Raw genomic sequence first — 11,456 nt, 5'->3', positions numbered from 1 at the left:
GCCCTGTGCAGCTGTGTACTCAGAACATGATGTATATTCTGTACATCAGTGTGGCGCATATGTGTGATAGATTACACTACAGTGGTGCCAGGCGCAGTGGCATAAGTTCATCCCAGTTGCCCGGAGTCAAGATAAATATTGGTGCTCCCCTATTTCCTATATTAAGATAAGTGTGTGTGTGTGTGTGTGTGTGTGTGTAGTGTTCTGAAAAAAATGTATGTACTATATTTATACATTTAATTGTCTTTTATTTTAAATCACACATTTCTTAGCAGTCATACCCAGGATTGGGACCCATGATATGTTACACTAAAGGTGGGTACACACTAGAAAGATATATCTGCAGATCAATTGATTGGCAAATATATCTATGGACGGATCGGGCAGTGTATTGAGCATACACACTGCCCGATCCGTCGGGGACTGACGTCATGAACTGGGCGGGCGTGTACACCGACCGCCCCGTACACACACAGCGACGCGCCAATATATCGGTAGATATATTGGCCGTCGGCTGTGCTGCGGGGCCGACGCGATACATCTGTGAACGACGGAGTTCACAGACGTATCGGCCGTACACACTGGCCGACGGACCCACGATATACCAGCCGTTAAAAAGAACAGCCGATATATCGGCCAGTGTGTACGGGCCTTCACAGCAGACACTTTACTGATGGAGCTATTTGCTCCTGTAGTGGAAGCATTAGAATTCTAACTATATGAAGTTACGTGTAATTGTCAGAGAAGTATCTTCATATAGTTAAAATTCTCATATTTCCTATACAGGAGCAAACAGCTTCATCAGTAAGGTGTCTGCTTCCAGTGTAATAGGTTGTGGGTTCTAATCCTGGGTGTGATACTTGTAAAATGTGTATATTCAGTATAATAAAAAGGGTGTGATGTGTAAGGTGCAGGGACCAGTGAGGAAGTCGGCCACTGAAAAGACAGCGACAGATATCAATTAACTTAATTCAATGGTGTCACAGAATGGGAGGAGAGGTGCCCCCCTTCAGAGCAGGAGCCCGGCGGCAGATGACTCCGTTGCCTCCCAGAGTTCTGCCTCTGGTCAGGCGGGCTCTCTGTACATGCAGCCAGAGCCTCGTGTGTTCCTGAGTGACAGGAGCTCTCCTCCTCCATGACACTCTGGGACTGCTTCTGAGTCGCCCACAGCAGCGTATATTGGCGGTCGCCCGTCTAAGTTTACGTAAATGCCGCCACAAATATCTTCCCTGTCATACATCCGTGCGGCCTGAGACGCCCACTGTCAGCGTCTGTGCACTCAGTAACACCGATTGGTGCTTCTTTAGATGCCACCACCGGTCACACCATCAACATACTGTATGTACAACCGTATGGCAGGAGCAATCCTCTGTGCCTGGCTTCCTCTGCCTGTGGCTGTGCACCTGGGAACGCACCTGCTGTCACTGACACTCCCATAGTATACTCTCTAAACAGCCCATCTTTGTGTGCACTACTAGCCACCTCCCTGTCACGCCAGTCACCGTCCATTGCCATATGAGCCGAAAGCAGCAGCGCCTTTGTGCGCACACTTTATGATGCCATGTGCTGCTGTGGGGTTTCCAGAAATTTCTGCACATACGCAGTTGCAAATAATCGCTCAACAATGTGAACCTCGGGGTTGCGAGTGAGGCAGAATCGGGTCCTGTGACTATGAGCAGTGATCAGCACCCGCCTGAAACTACCCTAATATTGGAATAGCCAATAGAGAGAACGCATGGAGCAGGTTATGTTTCAGCGAAACGTCTACGTTCAGAGTAAGGGTCACATCTCACAATGCACAAAGTCCTCTGCTGCTGGAAAAGAAATCAGACGTCTCAGCCAGCGCTGGGGCTCGTTATCACATCACCGGTATAGGACCAGCGTAACCTCGCCGGCGCTAGCAATCATTACTTGTAGCTCTCACCAGTTACAAAGTACTGACGTGAATCCTATTACTTTTATTAATTCCATCTAAAGATGGTGATAAGATTGAAACGGTTTTAATAAATACCGTACGTACCGTATGCTTTCATTTTGTTTTTGTTACACAGCGGCGATGACTGATTTTACATTATAAGCAGCAATAAAATTAAAAACAGATTTATGAACGCGACTGGGGGACGAACGATAAACAGATTCCTCTGTGGGGAATACGTGCTGTCTCGTGAGGGGTCTCTGATTACTGGTAGAATTAGTTACCTGCCTGTAGTATTATTATTATTATTATGACTAGTTTATTGGACCTGGTATATGATCCGTCACCTCAGTCTCTGCCCTCCACTCTATTCAGCGATACCCGCTCTTTCAATTCTGATACCTGCCACCCTCAATCCACACCCTCCCCCAAATGCTCCATCCCAAGCCCTCCACCCTCAGCACAAAGTCCTGACCCTACCGCTGACACTCCATTCCACCCCTTTAGGTACCATATTTACCCCATTCCCAGCAGCTGGTCCGTCCCATCTATGTTGCAGCGAACGCCCAGGCTTCCACGGTACATGCACTGAGGACGGAGACAGGACAGACTTTAAGGTGCATACACACTAGATGATGTCACTCTGAGTGACATCATCTAGTGTTTCCCATCCTGGGCCGGACGGCCGGCGCCTGCCGTACACTCTGAGCAATATGACCGTTCATATCGTTCAATGACATCATGCAGCGGCCGTACAGGCAGCTCCTGGATGACAGTCCAGATTGAGCATGCACGCACCACCGACACAAGAGTCGTTAATTACCCTCGGTGCCGCGAATCGGTCGTCGTTGACGGCATACACACTTGCCGAGAGAAAGTGAACAACGTCGATCAGGAAGGGTGAAAATGAGTGACGTCTTTCATTTTATTGGCAAGTGTATATGAACCTTCACACTTTTTATTTATTATTATTAGTATTATTATTATTAATCATCTATTATTATAATTCTTTATTACACAGCGCTGTACAATAAGAAAATTCTATTCTAAAATCTCAGCCTATGACCTATGGCGCTCAGGCCCTGATACAGAGATGGACGATGTGTTTGCAGTTTGTGCGATTATCGGTGGTCTGCGCATGCGTCACGTTTCATTACCGCCGGCAGTCTCAGTGAATCCGCAGTATGACGGTCATGGAGTGTTTTTAGGAGGTAACAGAGGAATGCGGCTCAAGCGCAGACGTGTCCCGATCATTTGGAGGGGGGGGGGGGGGGGGGGTTGCAGACTGCGTTTCCGATCCTGTATGCAGACACAACGGCTCCGGCGTCTCAGTGTCGGCGGCTATTCTGAGTGACAGCAGGGTTGTGCAGAACTCCGATAATCCACTGAGTTGCGTCCGATGCCGCGTGTTTTTATGCAATAGCTTGGATAGGCGAAGCTACCGGTGAGCGTCGCAATACAAATCCCAGTGGGTGCGACATTTGCATATTTCCACGCAGCCGTTGCGTGCAGATTCACAGCAGCCGTGGCATTAGCGTCCATCTCTTAATCACGACCTTACACTATAATTTTGTAATTGCAAACAAACGTGCGCACAAACACCAAGGGCAATATGGAAATCTATAGGATTGTCCCAACCAGATATGCGGGCCAATGGCAGCAATACAAATCCGGCCAAAAATGCCATTCGCTGCAACCTACTCTACTCCATCTGTATGAGTGCCGTACAGAATAGTTACACCTGAACCCTCTCCTTATCTTCTCACAGGTAGAACACCGGCGTCCTATGGGCTCCCTTGGATACTGGTGGGTCTTGGTCTCATCATTATTCTCTGTGCTGCTCTCCTATTCTTCAAGTGTAGACACAAGCTGCTAGGACATCACCGGCAGCAACCAATCACAGGTACGTGGCAGAAGAAAGGAAACGCGTCTTACACTCACTGCAGAACCTCCAGCAGTACAGAGCATTGGGCTACATTCTCCTTCAGGGAGAACCTCGCCCCTTTCAATTTCAGTAAACCTTTTTGGAGTTGCGGACTAAAGTGAAGAGAGTTGTCTGAAGGTGTCAAGGCAAAATGAAAACATGGCTTCAAAGTCCTCCTGCCCCTATAGGATGGCCCTCTTCTCTCACTTCAACTTTTCAGTTTGTCTGGTAAACCAATGGAGCCCCATTGCGGCCTTAATGATGGGCTGTCTTTAGTCACACATGCCTGCTCTCCTGGAATGTCTGGGAAATTCCTGAAGTTTGGGGAGTACTCCCAGATTCCCAGGAGTGAGGAAACCCACCCAGATCCCTCCCAAAGTGGGCAGTTATGTGATGTGAAATGCGTCAGTTGAGTCCCCCTTTCACTGCACAATGCGAATTGCCAGTGTTGGACTGGGGCATGTAGGGCCCACCGGGGGAATGCAGTGGTAGCGGCCCATGTTTATAGGTGTGGCCAGTCTCTAGAGGGGGTGTGCCCAGCCGCCACATTGGTTTACCTAACCATTGTGCAAGTGTTGGTCACCTAGATAAATATATACAGTAAATACTTTAGTGCATGCAAGATAATGTACTAGATTAGTAACAGCACAATCTGGAACCTGATCCCTAGAGGAGGGGCTGGGGCCCCAGGCAGTAGGGCCCACCGGTGGTTTCCCCTGTAACCCTGTGGGCCAGTCCAGCCCTGCAAATTGCATTGTCATGACCCCCATACGTGACCATGGACATTCCCTTTGGGATCTCTTGGAAAGGAGTTCACAAAAAGTAGTCTAGTATATTTATAGGGTGTTTTCAATTTGTGCATTTGCCCATTTTTTTATTTTACACCTCACCATATAGATTATATACATTTTTTTCCAATTCTCTGTTTTCAGTACCTGACCGAGAGCCCAGAGCAGAAGATGAAGCCAATTACACATATATCGATATCAACTACTTGAGGAGAGGTCGGTCATATTCACGTCTATATTCACATTTTTGAATTGTTGTACAAGCTTGCTGGGTGAAACGTGTTGGATCAGGACACTCACTGTGTGCACACAGGGGTTTCCCTATTGCACAGCCATTGCATTTGAGCATAAAGTATCTTTCATCTATCATTTCCCTTTCCTCACTATTCTCTGGTGCACAGGTAGTGAGACAGTGGGGTCAATCCAATTCAAAGCGAATTGAACAGTGCTGGGAGTTTACTACTGGCGCTATGCTTAGATGATCCTGGCCAGCTGAGAGCACTGCGGCTCTGATGTTTCTTTTCAATGCGGCAGCCGGCGGGGCTGGCGGCACTTCGAGTCCCGCTGCGTCCAGCGGGGCTGTGCGCTGATATAAGTGACAGATTACATCAGCGCACAGCCCCGCTGGACGCAGCGGGACGCGAAGTGCCGCCGGCCGCCGCACTGAAAAGGAACATCAGAGCCGCAGTGCTCTCAGCTGGCCAGGATCATCTAAGCACAGGGAAAGGTAGGAAAAATCACGGGCAACCCAGGACTAATAAAACCAAGAAGTGTTGCTGGCTACTCCTAAACATATTCACTCAAAAGAGTGTAAACATTTTATACTAATCAGTAAGTTTTTTTTCCACAGGTACCGCATTTGAAATAAGTTAATAACATCGATATTTTACTTATACATATAATATATCAGAATTTAGTGCTTTCTATCAATTTTCACAATATCTATTTTCAAGAAAGCAGCTTTTATTCCATTAAGCGCAGTAAATTAATTTATTTTAGTAGAGATGCATTGTCATGACCCCTACACTTGACAATTGGACATTCCCTTTGAGATCTTTTGGAAGGGTATTCACAAAGAGTAGGCTAGTATATTTATAGGGTGTGTTCACTTTGTGCATTTGTCCATTTTTTGCATTGCATTGGTATTAGTGTGTATAAATAACAGGCTTTCCCATGTGAAATGCGCTGGTAATAGCCATTATCATCACCACATGTTAGAGGGATGGGATTTTATTACTTCTGATAAATAATGAGCATTATTATTATTATTATTATTATTATTCATCCTGGCAAATAGTTTTCAAGTGGTTTCTGGAGGCCAAAGGGTCTCCAGTTGTTGTGTTACACCTCACTACAGTATATAGATTATATACAGGTTTTTTTTGCCAATTCTCTGTTTTCAGTACCTGACCGAGAGCCCGAAGCAGAAGATGAAGCTAATTACACATATATCGATATCAACAATTTGAGAAGAGGTCAGTTATAGTCATATCTATAATCTATATATTCACATTTCTGAATTGTTGCAAGTCGGACTCTTCTGAAACACAAAGACCCCATCAGTGCTGTCGGACTTAATCCCCTGCTGTATTGTTCTCTCTGTATTGTATTGCAGCTGAGAACAATAGATGAAAGGCTTATGCTAATACGCCTTGGTGCACCATGGTGCAGCAGAGAAGGCTAGATGATCGAGGCTCCATCTGTATATCAGATATTGTGACGTGTTGTTTGTACATACTGTGAAGTAATTGTTTTATCTTTGTTGTTTTCTAGCCTCCCCGGCTCCAGAGACGGGAAAGGATGTGAGTATCTGTTATTTGGAGTCTGTTCTCCATGTTTATATGAAAAACGGATGTCCGGATTGTAAATTCTGCAGCATTCTACTGCCAAATAAACGGCTTGCAGTTAATTTCTCAACTGTCGGGATCCCAGAGGTCAATATACCGCCGCCGGAATCCCCACACCCGTTGAAATGCCGGTGATCGGAATCCCGACTGCCGCCCAGAATCCCCACTTGGGGGAATAGATTAGTGTGGCGACCGAAGGTCGTCACCATGCCCGAGGCGGGGCGAGCGCAGAGATCCAGCGAGAGGACACGCTGCGTTCGAGGTCGGGATTCCGGCATCAGTATTTCGACCGCCGGGGTCCAGTTGGGATTTCATAGCAAATCCAAACAGACCTAGCCCCAGCAGGTGCGAGTTAAGTATTTAAACCCTACCCCCTTACCCTAACCCTCCCTGCAGCTGAAGTCTAACCTTCCCCCCCCTCCCCCCACCTGCAACCTACCCCTAACCCCCTTGGGTGGCTCCTAAACCAAACAGCCAACAATTAAAAAAAAATGGACAAAATTGGGGCAAAATAGTCCCCTCATATGATTTACCTAAACTACCCAGTTACTGTACATGTCATTCCCACTTCTCACCCCATGGCCCATATGCACCTAAATTCCTATGATGCCGCACCATTTTCTGATGAGCAAACCCCCCATTGGGCTCAGAGAAATAGAGGTAGCGGGATTACATACATTAAAATGTAAATGTCTATGAATGCAATGACATATTGAAAACATATTGCCAATACCTTTCTTTAGATACAGCCATATACTGTATGGCTACAGATAGGGTAGGGTATATACTGTAGCAAATGACTGCAGTGAAACTACAGAACACTCATGCCAAAAATATATAAGGAATTTGATTGTATTGATCTAAAAGTGATCACATTTTCAGTCAGATGATTGAAAGAGCAGCTTGATCCTCTAAAGTTCATGGGTTCGATTCCCACCTCAGCCCTAACTGTGTGGAGTTTGTATATTCTCCCCGCGCTTGCGTGGCTTTCCTCCGGGTACTCCGGTTTCCTCCCACACTCCAAAAATATACAAAAAATAACCCGTGTGTGTACACAAGCAGACAAGATGGGCCGGTGGTTCTTATCTGCCGTCACATTCAATGTTAATCTAGTCAGTGACTGTGAGTAGCATAGCCAGGTCATATTAGTCGAGGTCAATGTATCAGCATTTATATTGGGCAAGCAGCAAAGCGTCTGTGGGAAATTAGGATTATAATCATAATGCGGCTGTATTTTTATATCTAGCTCCATTCTGAGGCTCCTGTTTTATGTTAATTGTAGAGAGATTACAGTGATTGACCACGAAGAGATTTATAACCACCCTGTGTGTTTTATTCTCTCTGCCAGAACGATTATTCTGTTATATACTCACTGGTGACACAAGCAGCCTCCAGTCAAGCCACGAACAGCTCATCCACTTCCGAATTGGAGATTATTTAATAGGACCTTAAAAATGTTACACGTGAGACTGGTTTCCCCGGATAAAACGTCCTATCAGGCAGACGGCATCCTCACATATTGTGGGTGCGCCTGGGAACTTGGACACAGTCATGCGGACAAGCTTAGGAGTGAATGTCTGAAATGCTTTAGGACAAAAATATTGTATTATTATCGATTTTCCAACAAAGGGTCCCTTTCACTTAAATCCCTGGTACTCACTAGGGAAGAGCTAATCAGTCGTTTCCTGTGTGTACAAGTGTAGATGATTTGTGGTACAGTTGTCCACTTTTCCAACCTCCTATGAGATGTGGAGATGAGGTAGGAGAAGAAGGTGGAGCTTTATTAAAGGACACGTGCATCATGATGAGGACAAGTGCGTCACAATGAGATTGTATCATGATGAGAGGACAACTGCATTGCGATGAGAGGACATCTACATCATGAAATCCTAACCAACTCCTGCAGAATACACAAACGAAAGAAGAAAATACTCTGAAATAGGGGCACACTATCAAATATATACAAATAATGGGTTAAAAATTAAGTTTTATTTGTATTTTTTTTTTTGCAATAAAGTTTTTTTTATTAAGATCACCAAAGTCAGTGACAAAGGTAGCGAAACACCCACATAAGGCATAACAACATAGTTCTAACAACAGTAAAATAACTGGCATTGAGACATAATAAAAAAAATATATATAAGGTATATCATGTATACCAACCAAAGTAATCCGACATCATAATCGAAAATACAAAAAATTTACTTTTAATAGACAATACAAAAATATCTTGGCACTATAGCAATATAAGACACGTGTGTGTGTGTGTGTGTGTGTGTGTGTGTGTGTGTGTATATAGGTAGATATTGTACACCTATGAAAATTATTATTAGGGAGCATAATATCCGTTTATATCATATTGTCAGATTGAATAAAGAAAAACAGGTTACAGCCTCAAAAAAAAAAATAGTTGTGAGTATAAGAGAACAAGGTATGTATAATCACCTATACTGTATAGGTCATGTAATGTAAGGCAAAAGCTATAGGTGAATAATTTAGTGGAGTAAGGAAATAATGAACACTTAAAAATCACCAGTGAACGTCAATATATGCATGAATTGAAGGGGATCAGTATGCGTGACCGGCGGATGGGTCACGTTCTCAACAGGGGTGAGGTAAGTATTCTAACCACCCCCTTAACCCTAACCCTCCCTTACTGCAGCCAAACCCTAACCTCCCCGTTAGTGCCTAAACCTATCCCCCCCCCGCTTTTCTGCAGCCTAACGCTAACCCTCCCCCCTTAGTGCAAACCGAAATCATATAGGTTTTGTCTGCTAGTTTCGAGGCAGCGTTGCAAAGACAAACCATACAAAAGATCTCTGGTGGTGATTGCTAGTTGAATCGTATAGCTATTACCCATTAATAGGGAGGCAACGTTGCAAAAAAAAAAACGGGGGAAAAAAACACCATTTATTTTTCCACAAGTTCGAGAGAATATTTGGAAAATTAGAGTCTGTGCAGTTAAATGAGCTGCAGTCTGCTGTCCCCTGTTTGTCAATACACAATGGACAGGGAATGAGAGTTGCAGTAATACAGGTACAGTAGAAACAATATTAGTGCAGTCAGGGTAACCCTGTGAGTATCCACTGGTGCAAGTGGCTGTGCTACTTTATACTTGTGTGCGTGAGCTTGATGATGGAAATTTACATCACACCTAACCCACCTTTTGGGAGGCAAGTGCTCTTCCTGAGAAGTGCTGGCTCTCTTGGGAGCATGGGAGGTCTGGAAAATTCAGAAAAGTAGTAGCTGTTATTTGTAGTTCTCAGAGTACTTTGCAGGTTACCAGGAGTCAGTGCTGAATTCTTGTCTTAAAAAGACCATTGATAAATTATTACTGATACACACAGGTCCTATGATTCAAACCAGTGACCCTACCAGATCTGTGAGCAGTGAACATTTCCTCTAGGACACAGGTTCTCAAACTTGGTCCTCAGGACCCCACACGGTGCATGTTTTGCAGGTCTCCTCACAGAATCACAATTGAAATAATGAGCTCCACATGTGGACCTTTAAAAATGTGTCCGTGAGTAATTAATACACCTGTGCACTTGCTGGGTTACCTGCAAAACATGCACTGTGTGGGGTCCTGAGGACCGAGTATGAGAACCTCTGCTCTAAGACACTTCCTCTATGTGTTAAGAAAATGACCTGTGGCTAGCTAGTGGTTTTTGTAATTATTATGTAGGTCCCTTTAAAAAAAAAAAAGAGACTGCGTAGCTCCATTGCCCTGTAGCTACCCTCCCTACTGGCATTGACGGGGATGTCCTAGCTTGGGGTCCTTCCATGCATATTCTGATTGTATGTTATGCACCATCATAGCTGCTGGGAGGCACACTCCCCATGAGGCACTTATCTACGAGGATTCACCATTGCTGTCAGGATGGGAGGCATGCAGGGTAAGTGCGGTGCGGGCATGCAGTGTGGTGGGGAATGCTGGGAGCCTGCTTATAAGTAGCGGTGGAAGTGTCATCATCCAGCCAGGATCATTGTCCAAGGTGCTAAAGGAAAGACATCATGGGATTCAACCTGGGATCCCACCATCATTGCCAGTACAGAGAGCAGCTACTGGCCCACTGAGCTATGCGGGCTACAGCAAGCTGCTTCTCAGTGTTATCATCCAGCCTAGAGCACAATCCACAGAACTAAATGGAAACCTACATGGGATTCAAACAAGGGAAGCCACCATCATTCCCAATACATGAAGCAGTTACTAGCCCACTGAGATACACATCCTACAGAAAGCCAGGTATCTCTTTCTCTGTATTATCAACTAGTCTAGTGCAAAATCCACAAAACTGATTGTCATCTATTAGTAAAAGTTAAATTTAACCCCTGAAACAACATTGATGAAAATCTATCTTAGTAAACTTACCCCTTATTGCTTATTACTGTTGCATTAGCTTCATTACATGAAAAGATGACTCCGTTGTTCCTTGGGATGTTACACCAGGCTTCTTGGTAATGACATGATCTGAGACAGCTGGTCAGTAGCCATGTGCTCACCTGTTCTTCTTGGTATCTGGGATGTTGCACCATGTGGAATACTGTGATAGAGATCACTACTTACCTGGATCAGGACCTGGCACAGTACATACCTCTCACTATGACCCTCTCCAGCAGGTACAGAATGCTCTGTTTCTGGACTTCTACTCTTAATCAATGATTGCCATCATCTGTGGTGAAACACCTTTCTTATCAATTAACTAGTGCAACACAGGTGATGACAATCATAAATTAAGAGGAAAGTCCAGGAACAGAGTATTTTGTCCCTCCTGGAATGGGTCATAGTGGATAGTATGCACTAGAGAGGGGTCACCTACTGGTGTAGCAGTGATGGAGTCCCAGGTAGGATTCTTTCAGATACCTTGGATGCTGCCTGATGAGGTGTCTTCTTTTCCCATGGCCAGCTGTGTGGGCTAGCAGCAAGGTGCTCTAGGGACAGTGATGGTCCCTGTTTAGGGTTCCCAGACATGGTGGCCTCA

General features: G+C 45.0%; 2 long non-coding RNA genes across 2 annotated transcripts; one reads left to right on the top strand and one right to left on the bottom strand.

Annotated features, from left to right (window-relative positions):
- The first annotated feature begins 3,710 nt into the window (after nucleotides 1-3,710).
- On the top strand, nucleotides 3,711-7,902 carry LOC134980274 (uncharacterized). Its single transcript, XR_010190371.1, has 5 exons — nucleotides 3,711-3,818; nucleotides 4,772-4,843; nucleotides 6,031-6,102; nucleotides 6,401-6,429; nucleotides 7,823-7,902. It is a non-coding gene; the product is annotated as an uncharacterized LOC134980274 (long non-coding RNA).
- Nucleotides 6,939-11,070, bottom strand: LOC134980273 (uncharacterized). The gene is made up of 3 exons (XR_010190370.1): nucleotides 10,847-11,070; nucleotides 9,638-9,696; nucleotides 6,939-8,374 (listed from the first exon to the last, which is right to left on the bottom strand). It is a non-coding gene; the product is annotated as an uncharacterized LOC134980273 (long non-coding RNA).
- Nucleotides 11,071-11,456: the final 386 nt, after the last annotated feature.

This window comes from Pseudophryne corroboree, chromosome 12 (genome assembly GCF_028390025.1).
Source record: "Pseudophryne corroboree isolate aPseCor3 chromosome 12, aPseCor3.hap2, whole genome shotgun sequence".
In the NCBI taxonomy this organism is placed as follows: Eukaryota; Metazoa; Chordata; class Amphibia; order Anura; family Myobatrachidae; genus Pseudophryne; species Pseudophryne corroboree.
Note: the sequence above shows the minus strand (reverse complement) of the source record. Positions and strands in the feature narration are given on the sequence as shown.